We start from the raw sequence: 21,743 nt of genomic DNA, 5'->3' as shown, positions 1-21,743 counted from the left end.
AGCTGCTTATGAAATTAATATATCAATGAAAAACTGCAACATGAAGAATCTTGATCTTTGAATCCCTTTGGGTATCAGGTCTTTTAAATTTGTAGTAAAGAGAATTTTTAGCACAATATTTGGCTAAACAAATTGGTATCATAACTGTTTCAAAAGGACATAACTCTAACTTAAAAGTAACTAAACAACCTCTTGGATAAATAATTTGTATACAAGTCTTTTGACATTTGGTCTGCATATGTATGTTACTGAATTCATATTTTGAGATAACTATTAATGTATTTGAAACTTAATAGTAAAGGGAAGTAACTGCAGCAGGTCATTATGCTGGCCTCAATACACCTTGAAATGCACAGCAATTACTTCAATGAACATGAAAACTTTAACCAAAAAGATATGACAGGCAGCACTATTAAGATTTAGTCAGTGATTATCCTCTACAAACTCTTAGTCAACTAATCTAATTTGACCTCAATATTCAATCATTATCGAAAAGAAAATTTTTCAAAGATGAAGTGATTGACAAACAAAAAATGGAAGCTTTTTGATGTAGAGCGAATTTTTTAAAAATATATTCAAGTGTAACTTCCCTTTTCAGACTTTGCAATCTTTAAGGCAGATGATATAAAGGGCAGATGATATAAAGCTCATCTGTTTTTGTGTCCCGTGGTCAATGGGTGTGTCTGGTAGCCAGCACAATGACCAACTCCCTTTACAAATGTCAGGAACCCATTAGAGCTGGGTGAACTCAAAGGTGCCTAATAGCCCTAAAATTAAAAATCCTAGTCTTCAAACCCTGGACCCATGGTTGGAAGCCAAGTACTTTACAGCTCAGCCACCACACCTCCAAGTGAATTCTATAGAAGCTGTTAACTGTTTGCTCAAATTTCATTCTACAAATAAAGCAAGGTAAATATGTATTGTTAGGGACAGGGGTGGTCTCAATGCTGTCTGGAATGATTCAAGAGAATATTACTATTATGTTAGCATGGCAGGGCCCAAGGTCATGTCTAGCCTGGGCTAACAAGAAGTTACAGTTGCCAGAAGGTTTACTGGGTGGGTTGTATCTGTGCACCTCAGTCTGTAACCAAGGGGCTTGAGTCACCTAAGCAACCAGACAACTAAACTAATCTAGCAAACTAAAAGAAATCAAGAAACATAGAGAAGAAATACAAAAAAATGAGACTTTAATTTCAATGACTAAAGCAGCAGTTACAAAACAATGCAGCAAAAAAATACAAAAAACATAAGGACAAGATCTAGTACATAAACATTAGAAGTGGCCATCATGACAGTGCTGGCCGGGGCTTAGCTATATTTTTTAAACATATTGTCAGTTATTTTGACACTTGTTCCAATTAGAAAAATAATGTAACATATATTGCTAAAAAATTAAATAATAGATTTACACATAGTAAAATAAAAAAAAAGAAAAATAATTCTGAAACTTACTGGCAGTCCCAGGTACAGAATAATTAAAACTGACACATAGACCCCTGGTCAACAGTACAGGAAACAGCATTGACTATACTATTTGAAGTACTCCACCCTAACCCATATAATAATAGGGGGAAGTACATGTATACAGCTTAGCACTAGTCTACAAAAGTAGTAAAAATAACAATACATAAAAATAGCTCTGGGAGCGCTAGTTCACAATTATAAAAAATGCTTGCATGACCTGTTAATAAAGTCTAGGTCTACTGTTGATTTTACATGTGTTCCGTCAGAAATAGAGATTACATGCTAGTCCTAACCTCCAACAGGACAGTGAATGTTCACACCAGAGACTATGGAGATGACAAAGTGGATACCCCATGATCACCATTAGATAAGACAAAGTGAATTAGTATTTTAAAGTTTTAAATAGACTAAGGGGATGAGCTCAATGCTTGAGTGAAGTCTGTCAATACCAAATAGTAAATATTAATAGACTCTTTGTTTATGGAACATTTTATTTTTAACTGTTAAGGGGAGTGTCACTACATTTCTCATCTATGATGTCCTTAGACTAAACCCCCAAAAAATTGCATTTATAGCAACACAGCAAAGCTTTCATATTAATAACAGCATAGTCAATGTTAACAGTTTTATTTTAAATATAATAATATAATAATATTTTAATAGAGCTAAACAATGTGAAGTCACTATTTACACTATAAAAAAAACATAGAACAAATAGTGCAGGGATGTGACACTAATGAACATTAATATGATAGCACACAAAAGCAGGGGAGATAATAAATTGAATTAAGCATATTGTAGTTTTGGTGTTGTGACTCTATAGAATATCCAAGGTTAACTGAAGACATGTTTAGTGTTTACAACATTTGCAGTAGATGACCTAGAAGTGATGTTCTTCATTTCTTCATTAGTATTCATGAATAAACATACATATACAAGTTTGCTTAATACAATAATAATAATGATAATATACCATAGAACTTCCCTCCTCCAAAAACAAAATAGATAAAAACATTGAACTGAAACAAGAAGATTGAGGGGGGAAAAAGGAATATTTAAAAAAAAACATATACCTAAATATAGAAAAAGATACAAGTCAATTATGGTAATTCCAACTAATTAGTTCTTACAAAGTATATCACTTGAGTACTTGTACCTGTATTAGAAATGATTGTTCTTTTCATTGTATCTGTTAGGTTTTCTGACTTTGCAACCACTTCCGGTAATGTAACCATGTTGTGAGGTTGGGTTAAAGGGTTCAGGATAAATAACTGTGGGTGTAGGAGAATTATGTGTCGCCACTCTAGTAGGTGAGCATGGGTACTCAACTTGAGGTTGGGAGAATTCTTCATTGTTTCCTACTGTGTCTTGTATAGTAGCTTGGTCACTAAGATTGTCTTAAGAAGTTCTGGCTTTGATGTAGCTTTAGGGAAATGTTCATTTCTTTCAGACGCACCAGATATGTAAACAAAATCTTCACCAACACCTAGCAATCAAAAGATAATGGCAGGTTCCCTGAGAGCACAGGTAAGGCTCTAAATAATGGTAGAAAAGGAAACAATCTCTAATGTATCCACTGTGTCTGTGTCTTCACCTCTAGGAATTGTTTTACTTCTTAAGATGTTCACTGTCAATATGAGAGAACAAAAACTGAACAAATCATTTTCATAGTCAGTGAAACACAAAACTTGGCAAAGCTTTACTTAAGGGTTTAGTAGAAAGAAAATATAAAGAGATATACACAGCATTGCTTACCATTTTATTCCCTACATCTCTTTATCAATATTTCGGTTTAAATTTCATCTTCATGTCAGTCTACATCTTCATCATGTTGGTCTACATCTTCATCATGTTGGTCTACATCTTCACCAAGCTGGTCTACATCTTCATCATGCTACATTCTTATGTTGGTCTACATCCTTATGCTGGTCTACATCTTCATGTTGGTCTACATCTTCATGTTGGTCTACATCTTCATGTTGGTCTACATCTTCATGTTGGTCTACATCTTCATGTTGGTCTACATCTCCATGTCGGTTTACATCTTCATCACCTTGGTCTAAATAAGAATAAGAAAATAAATAACAAAAACTTTTGCCTTGAAAAGGAAAAAAAAAAAATTCTTCTGTTGCTTTTCTTTTCATGCTAAATAAAACTTTTATGATGATGTGACTTTCACGTTATGATGGATTCTATGAATAAACTTTACAGAAAACAAAAAATACCCAAGACATCTAATACAGACTGTTTAGATTGTTTTCAAATGGACACCTTGACTGTTTAGATTGTTTGAAAATCTCTAGGTTTATTCTTTTCACATTTTTTGTGAGTTTAATTTCACTTTCTTTCTATTGCCTCAGCCAATCTCTATATTGTTTGCTTTTCTTTCACTATCCTTATGTATTGTATTTCTTTTAGAATGTACTTAAAAGTCAAATTGTAAGCAAAGAGAAGATTAAACAAGTTTAAAATTCCCACGAGATAAGATTCAAACAAATGAAAATTCAGTTACAATTATCCTCAGGACTACCACTATAGCAATGACAATATAGATGCAAACAGGAACATTCACACACAAAACATACAAACACACACAGTCATAACAAACAATTCCTTAATAAACTAAGCTTCTTTGTGATGTGACAAATGACCATGAAACACACTGACAGAAAGTGGATGTGACAAATGACCATGAAACACACTGACAGAAAGTGTATGTGACAAATGACCATGAAACACACTGACAGAAAGTGTATGTGACAAATGACCATGAAACACACTGACAGAAAGTGGATGTGACAAATGACCATGAAATACACTGACAGAAAGTGGATGTGACAAATGACCATGAAACACACTGACAGAAAGTGGATGTGACAAATGACCATGAAACATACTGACAGAAAGTGGGTGTGACAAATGACCATGAAACACACTGACAGAAAGTGGAGTAAAAGAGTTATAAAATCTGTTCTAGCCTTAATGAAGAGGAGGCGACCACTTTGTCCAGATCTGATGTAACTGGTTTAGTGGCTGCAGATTGTCTTCAAGAATGCATAAATGAGATCAGATAATGTTTCAACATACTTACATGTACACTGTAACTTGATATTCTTATCAAATGTTTGACATGTTTTGAATGTTCCTTGAGAGCTGAAGAGAATCTACTTCCTTGACCAAACGTCCAGCAGAATAAATGGCATCAGGCAAGGTATGAGCATCAAGATGACCACACAACAGTCCAGCGCACATCCCACATGACCAGGCAGCCATCCATTCTTTTGAGAAAACAATCCATTCTTATGAGAAGACAAAGTCTTAGTGTAGTGACCTCTCTTGCTTGACGTTTTTCTGGTAACTTGTTGCACAAAATAATTCACAACTAAAATGACTTTAGGAAAAAATGATGAAAATCTAGGAGGAAAAAAAAAAGCAAAGTGGAGGAAAAGTTACAAAAATAATACACATTTTGTTAATGTTTTATTTTATGTCAGTTTTCTACAATTATATGGAATTTGAAGAGTTGAGTATAAATTAGATAATTTACTTCTCCCATTTCATGTTAGTTGTTAGTAACACCAGGTTAGAAGTTAGTAGCAACAAAATGATGTAGAAATAGACATATCTTTATTTAATTTAGTCTTCTTGGTGTTGACAGTCATTGACTTGTAGCATCAAACTTCTGGTAGACAACTAAACTGCTGTAGGCGTAGTATATCTTAACTAATGAAACTTCAAATAATTTGAATAACTTCCTTGTGAACAAAACTAAATGTAAAATTTATAACATAGACAAAATAACTTGTGATCAAATGAAATCACTGTAGTAGACTTCAGTAATATAACATAACATATAACATTTCATAACAAAATCTAACTCACTAAAATAACACAACCTTTTGGTTTCAAGTTCTGGAGTATTCTGTCTTAACTAAGACAAAATGACAACAATGCCACATATTTTGCATCATTCACAACCAATTGCTAACCTCTTCCCACTGTCACCATAGAAACACACACACACACTCCATAACACTTCTGCTAGTCCAACATTCTTTCACTGAATCAAGCCCCAAGAGACCAATCTTTAGCATTCTTCTTGTCCATATGTAAGGCTTTGCAATTACCATTTTTCTAATCTTTACTAGTTACACTTAGCAGACACTTTGGCAGATATTGGAAATAGGACTAGTGCAAATATTTTGACTAATCAAACATTAAAAAACTCTTAAGTAGATTCCAATTTCTCTACCTTGATATCTACCAACAAAAACAATTGATACATTTGAACCTCAGGAAGACAAATATATGAAATATAAAATAAATATAAAAAAAAAGTCGAAGTTATGAAAACTTTATATATGGATTTAAATTGCAGATATTGACAAGAACACTAAACAATTAAAATCTAATTTTGTAGCTTGATATCTGTAAACAAAACAAAACTAACCTTCAGTAATAAGAAGTGTGATTAAACATTAAGTATATACATGTTGTTAATGAAAACTTAAAAAAAACAACAAAAAAGTGGTTCTGGGAGCAAGAAACAGGACTTCACATTTTAAAAAATACTACGGATTATATAAGGATAACGGATTATATAAGAATAACGGTAATTAAAACTAATAAATAAATAAATATACATAGAGATAGAGTTACAACATTTGCTGTATCCTAAAAGTGATATGAAGCCTAATAATTGCAGCCCCAAAAATTGAAAGGACACAGTTGGTAAGAAAGAAAATGTGCCTTACAAAATAATAGGACACTTGAGGTGCTCCAACAGTTAAAAGGACATTTGAGGAACCTAAACAGTTTTTAGGACACTTGTGGTGCTCCAACAGCTGATAGGACACACATGAGGTGAACAACAGTTGGTATGATGGATAAGGTGCACCAACCATTGATAGGACTATTGGGATGCTACAACAATTGATAGAACACTTGGAGTGCCCCAACAATAAAACCATTTAGATGCCCAACAGTTTTCAGGATGAATGAGATGCCCCAACAATTGATAGGACACTTGAAGTGCCCCAACAATTGATAGGATAAATTAGGTGCCCCAATAGTTAAAAGGACATCTGAGGAAACCAAAAAGTAGTTTGGAAACTTGTGGTGCCCCAACAGCTGATGGGACACAATTGTATGAAGAATGAGGTGCCCCAACAAATGATAGGACATTTGAGGTGCCCCAACAGTTAAAAGGACATTTGAGGTGACCAAACATTTGTTAGGAAGCTTGTGGTGCCCCAACACCTGATAGGACACACTTGAGGTAACCAACAGTTGTATGAGGGATGAAGAGCCCCAACAATTGATAGGACACTTGAGGTGCCCCAACAATTGATATGACCATAGAGGTGCACCAAAAATTGATAGGACACTTGAGATACCCCAGAAATTGATATGACTCACAATGAGATATTATCATTCAAAAGAAAATAGATACAAAGTGAATGGTGTGATGTCATGGATCTTTGACTAACCAAACCAAGTTCTGCTAAGACAGATATAGTCAAGATGACCATGTTTTAGCTCTTAGAATGTAATACTTTAATAATAAAATATTTTCTTGTGTGGAAGTAGATATATAATATAGTGCTCTTAATTTGTTTGTAGTGCTCTATGTATATACCTCCTTGTCAATAATACAAATCAAGATATATATCCAGATTTCTGATATATATGTATGTAATTTATCTAATTGGAGTTACTTAAATTTGAAAAAGATTCTAAGTAGATAACATGACTTGAATTACATGGCAAGAATACTGTTGAAGTGAACAGTATAAGAAATATATGAACGTATATGTACTGAAGAATAGAGGTATACTCAAACTATGAAAATAATGTAACTGAACTGTGATGCTGGGCAGTGTAGCCCTATGATTAATCAACCGAACACATGTGACACAGGCTTATGTACTTAAAAAGGACTGATGTAAACAATACCCATGTGATGTGGTTATCTGACTATAGACTGTGTTTTTTTAACACGGTTGGGTCAGGCCCGAAGGACCAGTAGAGTTAAGGCGAGAAAAGTAAAACTTGTGTAAAGTTGTGATATTCAGACACTGACTGCTGTCAATTGTTAAGTTTTTAATTGTTTATTTATTTATTATTGATCACACTCATTAAAGTGTCTTGAAGCCCAAGTTATCAAGTTTTTGATTTAGCCATATTATTCTGTAATAATAAGAACTGTAATTGTACATTTTCAGACAAGATAATAGTAAATTTGTGTCAATATATATTATACCTCTCATAAAGTAAAGTCAGTAATATTGTGCAGTACAAGTATATATATTACATTGAAGTTGGACAGTGATTGTAAATTTTGACACAGGCTGACATTATTTTTATGCCAATGTATATTATATATCTCATCAAGTAATTGTCAGTAATTTTGTGCAGTACAAGTATATATATTATATTGAAGTTGGACAGTGATTGTAAATTTTGACACAGGCAGACATTATTTTTATGCCAATGTATATTATATATCTCATCAAGTAATTGTCAGTAATTTTGTGCAGTACAAGTATATATATTATATTGAAGTTGGACAGTGATTGTAAATTTTGACACAGGCAGACATTATTTTTATGCCAATGTATATTATATATCTCATCAAGTAATTGTCAGTAATTTTGTGCAGTACAAGTATATATATTATATTGAAGTTGGACAGTGATTGTAAATTTTGACACAGGCAGACATTATTTTTATGCCAATGTATATTATATATCTCATCAAGTAATTGTCAGTAATTTTGTGCAGTACAGTTGAACTGTAATTGTATATTTTGACACAGCTAGACAGTAAATTTGTGTATATTATATATATCATCAAATAATAGTAATTTATGCAGTACAAGTATTTATATTGTATTGAAGTTGGACAGTAATTGTAACGTTTGACATAGGCAGTAATTTTGTGCTGATGTATATTATATATCTCAAGTAACAGTCAGTAATTTTGTGCAGTAAAAGTATATATATATACACATTCTATTGAAATTGAGACTGAAAAGGGAAAAGATTAAGAAGCAACTCTTCAAAGTGATGAGCTATATCAGTGTTAGTATTGAATGACATTACAGGAAGATAATCAGTATTGAAATATATTACTGATAATTTTGATTTTGATTGTTAATTTTTATATGTTCTATATTTAGAAAGCTGGTGACAGTATTGTTCTTGTCAAAATTTGGTATCACTGATATAGTGTCCTTGTTAAATTTTGTCTTTTTTCAATGTGTAGTATATATATATATGATCAGAAATTAAGGTTATAGAGGTCGCAGATTTAACACTAGTAGATTTGTGTTTAGACTATTGTTTTGTTTAATGTTTACATTGTATTAATATTTTGCACAATTTCTTGGGATCTTTCAGTCATTGTTATTGATATTTGTAAGTATATGTAGTATTTCTTGAAAAGTTTCTCTGTCTTTTTCCTGCTGTGCTTGTTTGTTTTCATATATAGACCAAATCTTGCTTTTGAAACAGGATGTGCTTTAGGGTAAGACAGTGAGGTCAATGTGTTGCTCGAATCCTCCACAATTCAATCAAAGTTTTCAGCGCAAGGACACCCAGTCATCATCATATCATCATTAATATAATTGTAACATTTTGGTATAAATTTTGTTACATTTTTTTATATATTAATATTTTAATTATTTTGTTTTCTCCTTTTAGAACAATTATATAAAAAAATAATATATTGTAAAAACATAATAATTGATTATGACATTGAGTATAAGATTGTTGACTATTGAGTGTGTTATGTTAATCACAACAGTATTGGCTTGATAATATTGTCAGTGATTGTAAACTTGATAGATCTCATAATTATCTAAAAAAGAGTACAGAATGCATTGGTAGATTTGATAAGTATTAATAGATACATGGCTGGATATATTGAGCTAAAGAAAGTTGCTGACTTGTTTAGTCTTAAAGATGAAGAAAAGAAAGATGTTTTGACATAAATGGAAAGGAAAAAAAAAGAGAGCTGAAATAGAAAGAGTTGGCGAGAGCACAAAGAGAAGAGAGAAGCGCAACTAGAAATGCTGAAAGAAATTAAAAGGAAGCAAAACCAGACAGAATTTGAAGTTCAAAAAAAAACAAAAAAAAACTGAAAAATAAAAGCTGCAAGTCAAAACAAGGATGACAAAACATAAACTACCAAGCGTGAACATAAAAAGAATATTTATAGGCAAAAAATGAGGAACCTTAAAAAAACTAATGGCATACATAGTTATTTTCAGACTATCTGTAAAACTTTGCAATTACAATGAAGATAGTTGTTCTAATATATGTGTGGTAGCATAACTGGAAAAATGAAAAGATCTGGAATGGAACTTAATAATTATAAAAAAAACAGACAAAGTCAATTATATGATCAATATTCAAGTGGATGAAAATGTGGTTCAGACTTAGGTTTAGTACTATTTTGAATTTATATAAATGATTAATCAAATTTGCATTAGTTCAGGAACAAAAGTAAGATTATTTGCAGACAATTGCATAATATATAGAACAATAAAAACAACTCAAGATACAGAAATTTTTCAAAGAAAAATATATGAATTACAGAAATAAGAATCACATTGGAGCATATCTTTCCACCCAGAAAAATGTCAGTTATTAAGAGTAACAAAAAAAAACTAAAACAAATCAATTCCACTTATCTCATTGATAGCATTGACTCAAGCTCAGTTAGGAATAACCTGCCTAGTGTGCAGCCAAACATTAGGACTCAACAGCCACTATCTTACACAATCATATACATCTGATGGCTTATATTTTCATCCTTTTTTTTTAAATTGGTTTTGCAAAAGTGCATCAGTTGAATAACTTCAACTAATGTTAGAGAGGTTGAATCAGCCTCAAAGCTTGCACTCAACTAATTATGTCCCAACTATTATTCAACTAAACTGAAAAAAAAGGTTATTTCACAAACTCATTCTTCTGATTTTTTTTTTGAATGCCTTTTAACATTCCAAGTTATGATGATGCTTTGTCCAAGGCATTGTAGCACATGAAAAAAAGCAAAACAAGAAAAAGGATGTGCACTGCTGGGTTGTCTACAAATGCACAGACATAACCAACAATTTTGTCTTGGATCAACAATTCAATTGATGACTATACTACTACATCTAGTCCTCAGCTAAAAATCCTCAATTTTTCAAAAATTAATACTATATCCTTTCCTATAAGTATGAAGATGGTCATGGGAACCGATCTTTTTTGAAACAAAAATCCTCAACTACATCCTTTAAACATGAAGATGGCTAAAGAGCCCAGTCTTCACTTTTAAAATTCCTCCATTAATCATTCCTATAAAATCGAAGATGACTAAGGAGTCCAGTCTTCGCTTTTAAAAGTCCTCCGTTAATCATTCCTATAAAATCGAAGACGCCTAAGGAGTCCAGTCTTCGCTTTTAAAAGTCCTCCTTTAATCATTCCTGTGAACGCGAAGATGGCTAAAGAGTCCTGTCTTCGCTTTTGAAAAGTCATAAGCTAAACATAGTAAAGTCATCAATTAAATATGTTTTCTCCGCAACTATTTAGTTGGTCTGCAAGTGCAAATGTTGAATAGTGTGCGTTGCATCACGAGCAGCGATATTTCCTTTGATGGACAGACACCTTCATATGTTTCTTGAGTGTGACTTAATTATTGTTTCAAACGTTTAATCGGAATATAAATGAAGACGTCTAACACAGTTATACATCCATATGAATTTCTTTTTTAAGCACTCAAAGAATGATTTCACTGGGAATTGCAAATACATTTTGATCCAAGTGCAGAGAAAAAAAAACTGCGAATTATCACACATTTGTACACAAACGTTTGTAGATATCCTCATTACAATTAAATAAAGATGTTTCAAAACATCACTGGTTACATCACTTCACAATGTCTCAAGTGGATGAGAGATGAGCGTGATACAAACGACACAAATCCAAACTGTTCCTGCACAATCATATACATCTGATGGCTTATATTTTCATCCTTTTTTTTTAAAAATTTGTTTTGCAAACGTGCATCAGTTGAATAGCTGGAGCCCAATAAAAAGTTTCAGGCTTGCATTTTCGGCTGACTCCTGTTTCGCACTTGTTGACCTACAGCTTCATTTTGATGAACTGACTGCAACGTATTTGTTTTTCGCTAGCGTCGTGTTCAAGCTATTGAAGGTGGTCTACAAGCAGCCGGTTTGAGGGCTGAATCAGCCTCACAAACTTCGCACTCAACTAATGTCGAGTGGGTTGAATCAGCCTCAAAGCTTGCACTCAACTAATTATGTCCCAACTATTATTCAACTGAACTGAAATAACCGGTTATTTGACAAACTCATTTTTCTATGATATTTGTATAATGCCTTTAAACATTCCAAGTTATGATGATGCTTTGTCCAAGGCATTGTAGCACGTGAAAAAAGCAAAACAAGAAAAAGGATGTGAATGAGAGATGAGTGTGATACAAATGACAATCCCAAATGTTCCTGCACAATTATATACATGTAATGGATTAAATCCTATTTTTTACATTTGTTTTGCGAATGTGCATCAGTTTAATATCTGGAGCCAATAAATAGATGCATCATGAGTGGCAGCATTTCCTTTGGTGGAAAGGTTTATACTGATTGTTCATTGAATGTGATAGAGTTAGGATTTTTTGCATGCCATTGTATATCATATCACATGGAATAGTTGATTTTTTTTTCCACATTAACTTCCAACATGAAAATATAATTCACATTTTTACACACCTTAGAAATGAAACAGTTTAAGAGTATTCAAGTCAATTTAATATGTCATTATATTGCACATACTCACAAGAAACCATGAATGTTTTTTTGTCACACTATCACACATTGAAGAATTGAAACAGTTTATTTAGTTGAAGATCTATATGAAGTCAAGTCAACTTGTTTATGCAATAGTACATCATATCACTGTAAATTGTAGATCCTTTTTTTTTGTCCAATTAAGTACTGGGGTGTAAAGACCATGCACATTAACACATAGTTGCATTTGTAAATAGCAATTGTACAACATAATAATGTTTAGCTACAATAGTAACTTGAATCATCCCAATCTCCAAGTGGCAAAGTGAAAGTTGATGGTGATGCACAACTTTTCATTTTTGTGTTTGAATTCCATATTTAGAATACATTACTATTGAATTAATCCAAATGACAAAGAATCCAATTTCATTACAGGTTGAAATATATTTACATTTGTACAGTTAGAATTATTTCAGAGCAATTCAATTTTTCTGCAAAAATTAATAGGAACATCCACATATTTTATCTGAAATTATGGTATATCACTAAGTTTAACCAATGAAAATTCAGTTACTTTCATAACTAGACACTATTAAAACAAATACAATACAAATTTCTTTAACTAGGCAGGTGAACTTACAAGTTGTGTGTGAAGTGAAGTTGTTATGTGTTTGTGAAGTAATTACTGACATCATAATATACAAAACAAATACAGGAACCATGCATACATATACAACATACAACTAATGCAGGATATTTAAAGTATCATGCACATACAACATACAACTAATGCAGGATATTTAAAGCAACATGCACAAACAACATACAACTAATGCAGAATCATCACTTTACAAAAAATAAATGCTGTGAAGTATAAGAATATTTCTTACCTTATTGTGACTATGGCTCCATTTGAAGAAATGGCAGATGAACTTAAGATAAAACATGTTGATCATTTGTAGATCGGTAGAGTCTTTTCACAGTGAGAGAGACGTTTAATGTTCCTTCTGTAGCCTTGAAATGTTCATCCTTTTTCCTTGACCTCATGTTTAATTGACCGTTTAGTCTATAAGTGAGTTAATAAAAATGCACTGTTTAACAAATACATCACATTTAAATGCATAACCTTTAAATGCAATATTGATAAAATTAGTGCATTTTAATATGTGGCAGTTTCTAATCTCTTCATTCAAGAAGAGCTTTTTCTGTCTCAGACTTAATGTTTAAAAAGAATGTGTTTTTTAGTGATGGTCATTTTGTTTTCAAATAATAGTCATACTATCTCACTATGTGATGGAAAAATAGAAAAGGTTTATGAGACTTCATGGTATTTTAATGTCAATTTTTTTATGTATCTCTCTTTGATAGGAAGTATAGTGGCTGAGCAGTAACACACTTAGCTTCTGAAGTTGAAGTCCCAGGTTTGAATCCTGATATTTTAAATTTTGGGACCTTTGGGTACGTCAAGATTCTACCCAACTCTAATGGGTACCTGACATTAGTTGGAGAAAGTTAAGGCGGTTGGTTGTTGAGCTGGCCACATGACACCCTGGTTAACTGTGGGCCACAAAACATGACCTTTACATCATCCTTCCTATAGATCGCAAGGTCTGAAAGGGGAACATTTTTTTAAATAAGAAAATCACATTCAACTTTTCATTTGGCTATATACATAAATGTGCCACGAAGAATGAAGCAAATTGCTTATTTTAAATTTCTAGGAAGTAATGCAGTCTAACGTGAGTTCATTAATTTGTGTTTTTAACCCAACAGCTCCAACTTTTAGGTTTTGAAATGCTATCCAATTAAACAAAAGGAGGTAACTAATTTTTTTTAAAAATAATAATTAATAAAAAAAATGTAAATAATACAAACAAAATAAATAAATTACATAAACAGAAAAATATAGCTAGTTTTAAAATACTTCAAATATCAAAAGTATAAGTACACATTTTAAAAATATCTAATTTCACAAGAAGGCCTTATAAGCTACCCTATCTAGACTTTTATTTAAAATATTTTTAGAAAAACAAAAGACTATACAGATCTGGCTTAAGTTTTGTGTTTTGGTTCTAAACTAGCTCTTATTGTCTGAAAGTTTAAGAAACTATTGCTAGGGTCCTAAAAAAATACATCAGAATTAGGCTCCTATTGTAAAAACAATGCATCTTAAAGTAAAAGCTCTTGGGTTATAGTGTAAAAAAATATTTATTACCTTGATATGTAGATCACTAGATAAACTTTATGACAATAAAGTTGACAGTGGAGAATCAAGGCATCAGTGAAGAATCAGTGCACAATGATTGATCCACTAACCTCCAGATCAGTAGCATGTAGAGTCTGTCTTTAAAAAAAAAAACTTGAATGTTGAAACAAATTTACAAATTGAAAGAAAAATGTCAATAATCTAAAAAAAAAAAAAAAAAAAAAGGAAACAGTAATAGCCCTTGCCCAAGTGTATTACTATATATATACTAGACATATTTTACCCGCGACCCGCGGGTCTTTATTTGCTTATTACTGTCGATATAGTTTTTTAAAACATTTAAACGAAATAATAATGTAATAAATAAAGCGAATGTGTAAATGTAAAAATAGTATGAATGAAGCCATCAAATCAAAATAGCTAATCTACTTAAATCCATTTTTTCAAATTAAAACATTTGCTTGTAGGCCTACATATATTTGATTAAAATTTGAAATGAATAGACTTAATTTTGTATGTTCATGTGTTAAAGTATAAAGTAGATCTTGAGGTAGACATAGATCTAGATCTAGACTAATCTAGAGTTAAAAATTGGCTTTTATAGAGTTCATTCTGTGCTGCGCATGCGTGAACTTTTTTCATGAATGAATATAGGCCTATCTCAACATGGCTAAGCAGCTTTAGCGAACAGCGAACGAATGTATTAAAAATGCTTTAGAAACACAAATTTAAATGTTAATTTGATTAAAATATGAAATGAATGGACTATAATTAGTATGTTCATGTGTTAAAGTATAAAACTATCTTTGCAAAAAAAAAGTTTTATCATCTTAGAGTTCAATAAGAGTTTTAGACCTAGGCATAGACTATAACGAGCTAATGTAAAAATGCTTTTGAAACACAAATTTGAAGGTTCATTTTATTAAATAATGAAATAAATAAACTATATTTTGCATTTTCATGTGTCAAAAAAAAAAAATAAGTGCAAAGTTTAGTTCTAAAAATTAGATCTAGATCTAAATCCTTTCGATCTTTTCTCATGTCAACATTGTAAACATCGCCTAGATCCATAAAATACTATAGCTGTAATAGAGCTGGTCTTTTTTTTTTTTTTTTTTTTGAGGGTCTTAAGTTTGTTTTAGGGCCACAATACATACACTACGGTCTAAGTTGGTACCCAAGGAACATTTCTGCCAAGTTTTATCAAGATTTTATTTCTATACTGGAACATACATACATACATACGCCAAACATTCTGCTTTATATAATATATATATATATATATATATATATATATATATAATAAAATATCAACCTTACAAATCAGAAGGTAAGTTATTATAAAAATGTATGCACCATTCAAACAGTAAATGTGAAGCAGCTCTTGTGTGGTTGCAACTACACCACCTTATTAAAAGTTCACATTTTGGTCCTAATTTGTTAACTTTAGAAGAAAACATGTAGCTTATAAACCTAAAACTAGAGCAATGTTTGAAAATTTTCTGGCCAAACAACCCATGGTTAACCAATGGCCATAGAAACAGTTGAGCTTGACACTATCTGACCAATGATCACTTGGTCTGAAACATAAAACTAAAATGTTATTTAACCTTGGTTAGGCCAATAATAGAATATGCATCCTCTGTTTGGGACCCCTCAACTCAAGAAAACATTAAGAAACTGGAACAGACACAAAATAGAGCAGTGAGATTCACAACAAACAAATATTCACATTTGACTAGAGTAACACCTTTAGTAAAATCACTAAATTTAGAAAGCCTTCAGGACAGAAGACTCAAAAGTAAAGTAGCAATTATACATAAAACACTGAACCATAATCTTCAAATACAAAAACAAAATTTAATAAAATACTCTGAAAGACACAAAGATAAAGGCACATTCCTCATCCATATGCTAGGACAAATTTGTACAAATACTCTTTCTTCCCTAGTGCTATTAGAGCATGGAATGGGTTGCCTGAGATAGCCAGGAAAACCAGTGACTTGGCAGAATTTAAGTCATTGGTTAATATGCATGACTAAATGCATGACGCGTAGGACGTAATCATCTTCTTTTTTGAAGTAACGTCTGTATTATATAAGATAAGATAAGAAAGGTGTACACACTGTTTGGCAGAGTGACTTGGCAATGAAGACTTGTGTATCTTAGGGGTGCACTGCTGATAGCTGATACCCTGAAAACAGTTTGTGATTACATAATCTTATTTGATTGACCTAAATTTTGTAAATTAATAAATGCCTTTTAAAATTATATTAGTTATGATGATGCATTGTCCAAGGCTAAGAAATGCATCAAATAACAAAGATAGTTATCTAACAAAATAAATACCTATAGCTTTTAATATTTTCTTCTTTTGTAAAATTTGTGTGGTGAATGAAAATAAAACTTTGTACTCACTGTGTAGCCATCTTCATAGTGTTGACAAATGAACCAGACAGACCATTAGACATTTGTTGATATGCAGTTCAGGGTTATGCTAACGAAATCTAAGGCTTGACCAAAACACAGAAAATAGTTCAGAATAATGTTTAAAAAATTTGAATAAATTGTTTCAGAATTAACTGTTGAAGAAAAAAAATGTCTTACTTTGGCTTTGAAAGCTTTAATTCATACAAATGCCAAAGAGAAAACTGTAATCATCTGATAGCAGATTACCAAGGAATAGTAGTTGCTTGGATAGGATGACAAATTGGTACTGTGGGCAACAGAATGTTTGCTTGTTAAGATTCTGAAATATGGAAACATCATATACTGAATTAGAATATTTCTTAAAATACACTATCTCATGATATTAAAATAACATTGTTATATAATAATAGTAAAATAATATATTTAATTTAACTTCCATTATCTTTTTTGTAAAATGTGTGTTTTGAATGAAATTAAAACTTTGTACTTACAGTGTAGCCATCTTCATAGTGTTAAGAGATGAACCAGACAAACCATCAAACATTTGTTGATATGTAGTACAGGAATATGCTAAGCAAATCTGAAGCTTGACCAAAAACACAGAAAAATGTATAACAAGTTATTATTTTTAACATGCAAAGATAAATTATTTTAGAATTAGCAGTTAAAGAAAAGAAAAAATTAAGTCTTACTTTGGCCTTGAAAGCTTTAATTCATAAAAATGCCAAAGAGAAAACTGTAATCATCTGATAGCAGATTACCAAGGAATATTTGTTGCTTGGATGACAAATTGGTACTGTTGGCAGCAGAGAATGTGCACTTGTTAAGCTGATTAAATATGGAAACTTGAAATAGAAAATCTCTTAAATACACTATCTCATGATATTTAAAATAACATTGTTTCTATGAAAACAATAGTTAAGCCTATAAGTATTGCATGGTTTGACTATGTTAAATAAGATATGAAGGAAAAATACTTGCCCTATAATTAGACTTCCCATGATGTTTACTTCTAGTTTCAATTACTTCATTCATATATTTACCTGGCCTGTCTGTTTACAGCTTTGGCTTTTATCTTCCAGGCTAGTAGTTGATTAGTAATCAATACTCAACATCTTGAACTGATTAAAAAAACAACTACAAGGTAAATAAATAATTGTATAATTACACATTAAGATGCAATTATTATCATTTGAATTCAACCAGATATCAAGTAGCTGAGCATTTAAACAAATAAATGGCATCTAATAAAAAATTGCTTAAAAGTATCCACTATACTATATGAAGGTTATGAATGAGTGACACATTCTTTAATACAAATGGTATGGATGTGTAGGCCTGCAGTATTTCGCTTTACTATGCAGTCCAAGTGGTGCAATGCATATTTCGCCAAAAATGAACAACTTACGATTTAGAATCTAAGCTAGTAACTTATAAGGCTCGTCTTCAAGTCTGAAGATTAATGAGGAATGCAGTATTTCTCATGGCTACGCAGCTCCAGCTGTGACCTACATATTATCCAGGGCAAGCATAGCCATTGTAAACTAGTAACTAGTTAAGGCAGCATTTTTTCTTAATAGAAAGGATTTACATTATCTTTTTTTTTTTTTACACATTTATCATTTAGATCTAGAATGTTGTAAGATCTAATCTAGATCGACAAGCCAATGAGCCTTACAAGGCATACAATTTACAAAAAAAAAAAAATATTTTTCCAAGTTTTGCATAATCTCTAAGCTGGTTTAAGCACAAAAGCTGATTATTTAATCAGTAACAAAGCCTTCAAAGAATTACATTTTTGATAATTTGACAGCTAGAACTAGATCTATTTCTAGAATCTATCTAGATCTAGAATCTAACATGTCTACTATTATTATAGTATTATCTAGGTCTAGAGTGAGATAGCATTGATCATTGATAATGATAAATCTAGATCTATAAATATAGATTATTCTACAATTTTAGTATTATATTATAGGTAGGTACTTTGACATCCTTACTCTACTGACCTATAAACTAGCTGCTATATAGTTTTGAAACAACATGGCTAGACTTCCAAAACCATGGTGTTAGTTGATTGTTGTTTTTACATTTGCTTCATTTTTAAAATCCCTCATGCTAATCTTAAAGGAGGATTCCTAAGCTTTTGAATGATACCACATTGTCAACAAATGAAAGTCGTGTTTATTTACAGTAAAGTCATAGGTAAGAATGATTTTGCATTTAATATCATTTTTACGCAAGCTTGGTATTGTTTATATTGAATTTAGACCTAGATTTATGCTTAAAGTTTGTTATTTCATTATTTTTTAATGAAATTTTGTCCTCCAAAATTAAAAAAACTTCCCCTAACATGTTATAAATGATGCCAAATTAGGCTATTTTTCAAAACGGGTAAGTGGAAAAAATACAACTACAATTACAATCTATGACTATAGTATTAAAATGAATATTTCTATTATAGAATAGTGTTAGAAATCTTTTTTTTTCTATTCTTAGGTACACAAAATATAAAAGGAAATCAGCTTATTAAGGCAAGTTTGGGCCCATCCTGACGATGTTAAATGAAGTCACTCCATGATGCAGCGACATGTGGCGCCAGACATTAATTCTCGTTAATATGAAGTATAAATGATTTATGCATTGTTTAACAGCTTATCTTTGATCAACTTTGTGAAGAGAATGCTATCAAGGTGTCATTTTACATTTTATTTATAAATATTATAAAGCTGAGGAAGTTTCTACCAAAAGGCATTCTAGAAAAAGGATTGAAGTCAATTTTCAAACAATTGAATTAGCTGTGAATTAATGTTAGCTGCATGAGAGGTGAAATAATCAAATTAAAAACCATATAATGGGGTAGATGTGTTTCGAATTTCAAGCTTCTATCTATTATGGTTATAAAGTTATGACTGAGATAAAGATGAAAATTCATTTTTTCAATCACATGACATTTTCTATAGTCCATTTTTCTACATATAAAACGGCATAACTTTGCTCCTATATAACATAGAAAGATGAATTTTGTATCATTGTAAACCTCTCAGCAAGCTCTACATGACTATGTAATTATAGATCTATTATTCTATATTTATTTTGAATTTTTGTCAAAGTACCTACCTATAGCCTATAGGTCTAAGTCTATTTATATAAGCTAGATCTAGAAAAGATCCTTTATTTTAAGTTTACTACTAAGACTAAGATTCTTTGAGTTTACTATATTTAGTATATTAACTAAGACTAAGGCTAAGTTCATTATCATAATAATTAAAATGTTTATTATAAACTGATAAGTAAGTTCAAAGTTGCTTCGGTAACTAGCGCATCTGTAGAACTTCTAAAAGTGAAGTGTAGATCTGGATCTACAGTCATAGATTATTTAGATATAGAAGTCTAGATATATTATATATCTATCTCTAGAATAGAATCTATATTTAGATCTACATCTACATGTAGATTCGCTAGATATTAATATTATAGATCTAGATACTCAAACTGGAAAGATCTTTATTCGATAGAGAAGAGATGTGTAGCAGACGTAGATCTAGATAAGATATGTGGTAATTAGATCTAGAATCTAGTTCTTAGAAGACACTACAAACTTACCTCAGCCGAAGATAGCAAGAGATGACACTGCAGGGGACATAGCGAGATAGATAATAGGAGCGTCGCAACACACTAGTTCTGCTCACATTCACCGCCGGTGACCCAAGCCAATAGGCTGTGTGCCAAAACTTATTCTTCATCTAAAAGACACGGGATTGGTCAATTTATCCGAGTTACATATGCCTATGTAACATTCATAACTAGAGTAGACCTCTGCCTAGTAATAAATTAAATTTAAAAATCTTTATCTAAATGTTTATAACACTCGATTAAGATTTTTTTTTCACACAAAAAAAATCTAAATTCTACAACAGAAAAAAAAAAGGGAGGGTGTACACACTTTTACGTTTAGTTGCAATGAAACAAAAGATCGCTTAAATTACGATGACCCGTCTCCCCTCAAGACACACACAATTAATCTACTAAACCAGTGGTCGGCAAATTCGCCATCCAAAAAGAGAGAAATATAAACAGCACAAAATTGAAGTTAAATCAAAGTAATAGTAGCCCTAGAGATATTTTTAGTTGACATAATTAGGATTTAAAAGTAGGCTACAATCTCGCGACTACCGGTACCTTGGCTTAGGTTGGAGGCCTACATCAAATTAAACTTAGTATCATACCAGCCTTGCAGGATCCACCTAATGGCAACATAAAAAAATAATTAAGATCCCCAAAACATATTTAGCAATGACATATTAGGACTTGTAAATGGCCGATATCTTAGATATAGATTGGCCGGCTAGGGTTTAATTTGTATTGTTTTGTTCTCTGCGCACTACGCGGCACATCCGAGCAACAGAGTGTCTTTGCCTGTGTGCTGTTGTCAAAGACTGTATTTACGTCATCTCTTAGCGTCATTGGCTACCGATAGATGATTGTTCAGCATGGCACAGAGACTGTGTGTGGTTTCTTGCTGTTTGTAGTTTTGTACATTTGTTGCCCCTTTCAACTAGGAACGAGATCTACCTTTAAGGTGTGAGCTAGAGATTCGACCAGGGCTAGGTCCAATATTTTGCTGTGTGATTCGCTAGGATGAAGGCGCTAGATCTTGCCAAGGAGTGTTGATTCCCCACTTTCCCCATAAATTTATATTTGCACAAGAAAGTCACCAGAAAGCAATAAGCAATAAAAAAAACTAATAATGTAAATGAAATTAACAATAAGTTCCTGGTCGCGTGGTATGTGCTTTGAACTGTAGTCTCGGTTGTCCCTGGTTCGAACCTTGAATGCCGCCATCTC

The 21,743-nt window shown here is 31.8% G+C and overlaps 1 long non-coding RNA gene across 6 annotated transcripts; it reads right to left on the bottom strand.

The window, feature by feature from the left end:
• Positions 1–1,166: 1,166 nt before the first annotated feature.
• LOC129926479 (uncharacterized) lies at positions 1,167–20,599 on the bottom strand. Of its 6 annotated transcripts, none has more exons than XR_008778158.1 (11): positions 20,502–20,599; positions 17,939–18,016; positions 17,588–17,723; positions 17,387–17,481; positions 16,884–17,214; positions 16,592–16,659; positions 14,475–14,603; positions 13,150–13,325; positions 4,556–4,878; positions 3,220–3,523; positions 1,167–3,091 (listed from the first exon to the last, which is right to left on the bottom strand). It is a non-coding gene; the product is annotated as an uncharacterized LOC129926479 (long non-coding RNA). The 6 variants fall into 6 exon arrangements; XR_008778159.1 differs by having other exon boundaries at positions 17,588–17,691; XR_008778154.1 differs by having other exon boundaries at positions 17,588–18,016.
• Between the last annotated feature and the right edge of the window lie 1,144 nt (positions 20,600–21,743).

The sequence above is a fragment of the Biomphalaria glabrata genome, chromosome 5 (assembly GCF_947242115.1).
Source record: "Biomphalaria glabrata chromosome 5, xgBioGlab47.1, whole genome shotgun sequence".
NCBI classification, from domain to species: Eukaryota; Metazoa; Mollusca; class Gastropoda; family Planorbidae; genus Biomphalaria; species Biomphalaria glabrata.
This window is presented reverse-complemented; position numbering and strand designations above follow the sequence as displayed.